Consider the following 7,685-nt stretch of genomic DNA (forward strand, 5'->3'; position numbering starts at 1 on the left):
CATAAAAAGCACTGCAAGGGAGAGAGGGGAAAGGAGGAATCATTATGTGCAATTTATAAACCATTAAGAGCCATATTAAAAAGCCTGCAATCTAATTCACCCAGCAGTGGACTTTGGCAATGATGGTAGCTAAGGGGGAGCGGAGAGTTCATTTTGGGAGTGTGGTTTGGGCACTTGGTTTGTGTGCATGTGTGTGTGTGATGTTAATAGGGTCCGCAGGGGTCACCTCCACCTAGGGAGACTGCTTACCTTTGCAGTGATGCCCAAGTCAGCACTGGGAGGGAAAACATGAAAGCTGACAAGAAGAGTGAGAGAGAGATGGGAGGAAAGAGATAGGAGATTTAAAGAGATACGATATTGCGCACACACGTCCCACCCAGTGCATCTGGTCATCTCTTCATGGTAATTGTTATGGGGTTTCACAGCTGCCACAGATTAAGGAAGGTTTTCTTGTAGCAGTGTTTGGTTGGGCTATAAAGATATTACTTTTAAATGATAAAGATGGGACAAAGTTATTTATAACAAGATGTTGGGTTTCAAAAAGGATTTTTTTAAAAAAATAAACAGTATTACATATAACCATCAGTTCTTAATTTGTAAATCATCAGGTCCCAGAACACCGGCAGTAAGGGAGAGATAAAAATGTCACGGAATAAAACATTTTTTAAAGCGCCTTTTGCTAACTAAATGGGCCAGTAACATCACGTGAACACAAACAACTAATTAACCTAAATATTTAACAAAAGAATGATGAATCAGCCTTAACAATCGCCCGTTACGGAGCCCATCCGTCTCTCACTCTGAGTGACAGCCGTCAAATCTGCCATGTTTCAGCACCAAGGACAGCGCAATATCACCGCTAATTTAGAACACCAAAACTCATATTTACAAACTTTTACACCCATAAGGCCATAACTCTTTTAATGAATCAACAGCACAGCAGAACATGAAAAAAATAACGTGTGCTTACATTTTATTTGTCCAAAGCAGCCAAAACAAAAACAGCCATGGAGAACTTTGTATCTTCGCAACTGTTTTACATATTTCACAGCCGAGACGTGCCTTGTGTTTCATAAGCCAATAGTAGCAGCTCATCTTGGCTTTAATCTGATCCTCTGTCCAAACGTCACTGGTCTCAATGTCCATAGCAGAACTTTGACCGTCTTCTCCTTCTCTTCTCTCTGTCCCTGTGTCCTCCTCATGTTCCCTGGATAGTTCTCCTCCTGTGTCCTGTCTGATGGAGGCAGTTTCTCTTTCATTAGCATCATCGCTACAGGTGCTGCTATTCGTTACACTAACTGCTGCTGTTCTTTTCTGGAATTTACCTCAGGCTTAGCATCACTTACTGTTATATTCTGCTCTTAATATACAATAGACCACAGAATATCTGTTGAACCCCACTGGCTATTCCAGTTTTAATCAGAACTTGTACAGGTACGTAACTGGGCTGTAACCAACAGTTTTCTCCCTCTGTGTTCACCCATATATTGTCCGTGTTGCAACTCACATCTTAACAATAGTTCCTATTGTTACACTGGCTTAAAAAAGCTCTTTAAATCCAACTGCCTTTTTTTTTCTTCAAAGCTGACAAGACACAATTTTTGCCAAAAAAAAAAAATAAATCACACTTTAGACGTAGTGTGGGTGTGGCCTGACTTTGCCCTCTCTTCCTTACTAAAGCTCAGTTTTTACATTCATATTTGTGTGTACAATGAAATTTCAGCTCAATAAAAGACACAGCTGTAAATATAATACTTCAAAACGCTATCAAAACACCTAAAAGCAAATGAGGTGCAGGGGGGAAAAAATTAGTTGCTAGATTCAATCAAATAAGTGCCGGTCAAAATCTGGGAGGTGCCGGATCTTGTTCCTGCAGGATCCGGCCCAAATTAAGCTCTGCATGTAACTGCAATCTCCAAACTATGTGATTGTTTGACCACTGCTTCCAACCTCAGACTGTTGAATGATGTATGACTGGCTTGGCTGGGGGTCTGTAAGCAGATTGTCATACCATTATAGATACTGATTTATAAAACAAACAACATGAGGCCGGGGTACACTGTGCGCTATTTGGCCAATTTTGAACCGATTTTTCACTCGTGCGACTACTTTTGGGATCGGGCAGAGTCTCGGCTTAATTGCGTGTCGTGCATTGTGTAGTATACTGTACATGGGGTCACGAGAAGCAATTAACACCTCACAACCTGCTCCTGATCAGCAATTGTTTGGTAGGAATAAAATCCAACCTGTTTGAAATCCTGGTTGCCCCTCATGATGGTATCGCACTGTTACCTCAAACACTCACACTGCACATGCGCGTACACTGTAGGACCGCTGTAGAATTGACGAACCGTACTGCCGTTTCTTTTTTGAAGCTTCTCCACAGAGAATGGCACAAATTGCCATGGCAACGTGTTTCTTTTGGCTTAAAATCGGAAGTGTCTCTCCACTTTTGGGTTCTTTTTCTTCTTCTTCTGTTTTAATGGCGACGCTTCAGAGCTCTTCTTCTTCTAATTTTTAGGTTGCATTTCTGTATGCAAGACTCTGACGTGTCGTGTATGGACGTACATTGTAAGCAGTCAGGTCGCGTCAGAGTGTCGTCCGTACAGTGTGAGAATATGAATCGTGTGCTGCGAACATTCAGACTCTGCAATTAAGTCACGCAATTTGATCTAGAGTACAGCAATTATATGTCTGCCGTAATTGACATCAAAATGTTGTTTTTCTGCATTGGAGTTAGCGTCAGACACAAATAGTGGTCTACTCACGTTGGCATGTTTATACCTGATATTTCTATCTGATATTTCCTTAATAAGGAGTTGAGATGTGATGTCAGAGCATTGAGTAGATTCATGGCATTATGAAAAGTGTTGACCTTCATTACAGATTAAATCAAACAACAGGGATTAACACCATAAAAGCTTCAATTCCTGGAGGTCTGTTGGCTGCACATTCATTATGTGAATTTCCATTCCAATAGTGCTTTATGGATTATGCTCTGGTGACTGGAGAGACCAGTGGAGTACAGGGAACTTATTATTTTGTTCAACTGAACAGCTTGATTAGAAATCGAAAGGGGGGTACACCGTACTTTCAGTTCTATAAATTACTTCGACTAAACAAACTGAACACTTCTGGAGTCGACATGAGGAGTGGGTATGTAGGCTGTCACTGCAGGAGCTGCAGTGTAAATGAATCAAAGAGGGGGAGAGGGAAAGAGTGGAGGCAAAGAATGTTATGAAAAGAAACATGAACACTGATCAGGCAGTCCACTCACCTGATTGGACCACAGGGGAGGAAATGCATGTGTTGAAAAAGCTGATGCTTTTATTTGTTCCGTACATCTTAGAGAATGGCCGACAGATCATGGAAGGACAAAGTCATCCTCAAGTACATCATGCTTTGATTCCTTTCCTGTGATTCCAGTTTAACAATTATACCTGCAACATCATCCATCAATAATGTTTTATTTTAAACTTGTGATCAATTATACATCTGATTTTAGTTCAACTAATAAAACAAGCCTCACACTGTTAGAAATACATTGCCAATTATGAGTTCAAACTATCTGAGGTTACATGGACAGAAGTTGACAAACTACCAACTTATCCAACATAAATACTGGCAAATCTATGATTGTTAGAACTCTAAGTGGCTTGTTTTTGATGCAGTGTAATTCATAATGGAAACGATATGATCATTAAAAAGCAGAAAGGTTTACCAAAGTTTTGTGATGGAGAGACTGACTATGTCTCTGAGACTTGAAAGGGATACATTTAACATGTATTTGTTCAAATGGACCCAGCATATTATCAGAGTTAAGAAGTGATTTTGTCTAAATAATTAGCTCACCTTAAGGAATATTAGGAGAGGGAACATTTGCATCAAGATTATATCCTTCATAACTGTTTTCACTTGTCCAACTGTTAGGTTTGCTTTATTATTATTATTATTATTATTAATAATAATAATATTAGTATTGATGTTATTATATAGTAAGTAAGTAATGTTTATTTATATAGCACCTTTCACAGACAAAGCTCACAAAATGCTTTACATATCAGTTCATTCTCACATCCATTCACACAACAATGTGACAGAGCTGCCATGCAAGGCACTAGTCAACCACTGGGAACAACTTGGGGTTCAGTGTCTTGCCCAAGGACACTTCAACACATAGACAGGTATAGACCGGGATCTAACCCCCAACCTCTCGATCAGAGGGCGACCCCTCTACCTCATTTATTTAAGAAATATGACTATATATGTCTAATTATACCCTTTATTGTTTCTATATATATATATATAAAAAAGGGAGAATACAATCAAGAGCAATTACTTACACAATGGTACAGTTTTAAGTGTTTGAAATTGTTTGCCATAAATGTTAACCTCCGGTGTTTCAATATTAATACATACAATACTATGCATGCATAGACGTTTGTAATTTTGGAATATTGTACTGCTCCTAATGTAAATATTCTGCGCAAAATTGATAAAAATACAGAATGAAAAAATAAATAAATAAATAAATAAAAAGCATAAAGAAGAGAAGGTTGAAGTTTAAGCATGCATGTCATTGACTTCCTCTCCTGCTTCTGTTCAGTTCAGACCTGTGTCGATCCTTTCTACCTGCAGCTGATAGAGACTGAGGAGAACTGAACTGCTCTTCTGCCCCGTAAACTTTTTAAAACCTTGTTTTGTACAATTTCAAACCTTGTTTTGCTGGTATTTTTCTACACACGTCTGCACCTCCTCAGTGTCTTTTTTTTTTATGTTTCTTTATGGGCTTTTAAAAAAAGGTTTTATAGTGTATGTTTGTTTAGCATGTCAGTCAGCTCTCCGTCAGGGCTGTGAATTTGATCGAAACGCTCTGAGATCGATGTTTTTAAGGGCACATTCATGTCGAAGCCTTGAGCGGTTTAAATGCTCTAGGCCTTTCCCCTAAAGGCCTGCCCGTGTGAACACACAAAGTAGGTCAAAAATGGATCAGTCAAGGAATTCTATACTTTGTCTGCATATGAGCTGTTTGTAATGTTTTATAGTGTTTTTTTTTTAACTTTGCAACGCTGCCGCCTGCAGTCAGCTCTCATTCGAAGAAAAATTTGTTTTCCTGATGCTCTCTAGACTTTAGTTGCATGTCACAACAGCCCAAATAACGCGTAATTGATAATAAATTACACAAAAAAGGCTAAAATACCCAAACCAACTATATTAAAACATATATTATCATTGATTAGGAAGGTAACAAGCTAACCAGGAAATATATTAGATGATAGATAAACATTTTTTTTTGTATTTTACAACTCATTTAGGACCTGTTATTATAAAAGATGCTAACAGAAAGCTAACACAACAGGAAGATTAACTTTTCTTAGGTTATTTATTTCAGGCTCAGTAATTGTGATCAATTGTAATTTAACTTCAGTAAGTGAGAATGTAATTCTAATTTTATGAGAAAAAAAAAAAAAGTTTAATTTAATTGTAATTGGAAAAAATGCAGGTCACTGTAATTGTAATTAAAAATGTAATTGACCCCAACCCTGAAATCTATCAACAAGAAGGTGAATGTATGTAGATTTAATTTTCAAATATCAAAAGTACCAGTACATATTGTATGATATTACTGTAATAAATATGTATTATAGTGTTATAAATGTTCCTGGTTCAAATAAGAGAAAACCTATATTGTCGTCTGAAGGTCAAGAGGGTCAATAACTGTGTCGTTGAAAGCGCCTGCCCGGAGCCTGAGGCCCTCTGTCTGTATCACAACAACACCACAGTCAATACCAGCCCTCATGCAGAACACTGCTCAGATCAATAATCTTAAAAAGGTTACACGTCAAACTATTAAATACTTTATCGATTCAGAAGCAATATGTAGTGCTCATATAGAAATCTATAGATATGTAATCTCTGTCCTGTGGCACTGGAGTAAGAAATCTCTCATCATTTTCTAAGAAATCTCTCATCATTTTCACTTCTCTCCATTGTTTAGCAAAACATGTGTGAAAGAGAGAGAGAGAGAGAGAAATTGTTTTTATTGGGCTGCCTGGATAACTGTCGCTCTCCCTTTTGAAAAGCTGGTGTCAAACTGGAACCCAAAATATGACAGTTTAATATTTGCAGCTCGCTGTTTGACATGATTTTACCTCCCACACAAAAAAACTGAAAATGGGAACATAATATTTATAGGAGCGACCCATTACTCCCGTCTTACTCGAGTCATAGTAAGAATATCTCGTAAAAAAAAAAAAAAAAAAATCCTTAATATCCCATCTTGAAATATTCATTTTGTTCTTGCTTGCTTGCTTGCTTTTCATCTGGCTGTCAACAATCAAAAGAGAAACTCCTCTGGATGAATGAATCTCTATCATCAAACTCAGCCATTTCAAACCTAACATTAACTTCTTTTTTCTAATTGCAAAAAGTATCTTACAAACAAATGGACCAGCTGCTCAAAAATCACACCCTGCACAATAAAAACTTGACACAACCGATATTTGCAGAGAAATGGAAAATTAAAGACAAAAGATGAAGATTAAAGATGGCGGTTTTTACTTGCCAGGTACAAAACTGACAAACCGAGGAACATAATGAGCGTTGAGGTTAGAAGCTTAGCATCGGAAAACATATGAAATAGTTACATTAAATTAGACAAATTGGTACATATAAGAAGGGAGAGTTTGTAAATAAGAAAACCATTAACAACACCATGTTGTTGACTTCTTATTGTCTTGCCACTGAATTGTAAAATAGTGTTGAAATCAGGAAGAAGTCATTGGCATATGGAGAAGAAATAAATGGCCAAAGGCAGTTATAAATGCAGGCAATAGAGATAGAAAATAGTCAGGAGAGGAAAAATCGAAAAGAAAGCACAGGAGAGCGAGAGAAAGTAAGTGGGATGGAGAGAATAGAGGCTGACAGTGAAGAATGGAGGCAGTTAAAGATCTGTCGAGCGATCCGTTATTACAGAAAGAGAGACAAACAGCTTTTTTCTTCTTCTTTTTTAAAGACACTCATCAATTCAAATCAGCGGGGGTTCCTGGACCTAACCTTTTCTCCATCAGACAGTGGAAGGTAAGGGCTTGTTTCTCCCTCCTCCTGTCCATTCATCACCTATGGAGAAAGAAAACACCTCTCCAGGGGCATGTTGGGTAATTTTGCATGGCCGGAATGGTGGCAATGGTGCACGGATTGTGGCTGGACCAGTTGTTATTTACTGCTCACTTAGCCTCTCTGCACTCCGACACACATGTAATTTATGAGGACAATCGTCGGGCCCACCGTGCTCCAGTGGAGCACTGCGTGATGGATGTACATGAAGCCAGGAGAGGAAAGAGAGGAAGAGGAGGAGATGAGGGTGGGAGAGCCAGGGAGACAAAGATTGAAGATGAAGTGTCATACCATTTTTATTGCTGTAGATCAGATCTCTTAATGAGCTTCATAGGGAAAAAAGACAGAGAAAAACAATAAATAACAGAACGTTTGACATTAATAAGGATTAGACCAGCTTGGAATGATTTAGAGCTCCTCCTTTGTGTAGCGTCTCAACTCTAAGGATATGTATGGTCTAATCCCATGCTAGGTGTTTTGTGAATAGAGGTTCTAGCTTATATGTCTTGTGAAATGCCAGTGACATACCAAATGCCACCAGAATGTCAGCAATTCCACTGTCTGGGATT

Source organism: Gouania willdenowi, chromosome 15 (assembly GCF_900634775.1).
Source record: "Gouania willdenowi chromosome 15, fGouWil2.1, whole genome shotgun sequence".
In the NCBI taxonomy this organism is placed as follows: domain Eukaryota; kingdom Metazoa; phylum Chordata; class Actinopteri; order Blenniiformes; family Gobiesocidae; genus Gouania; species Gouania willdenowi.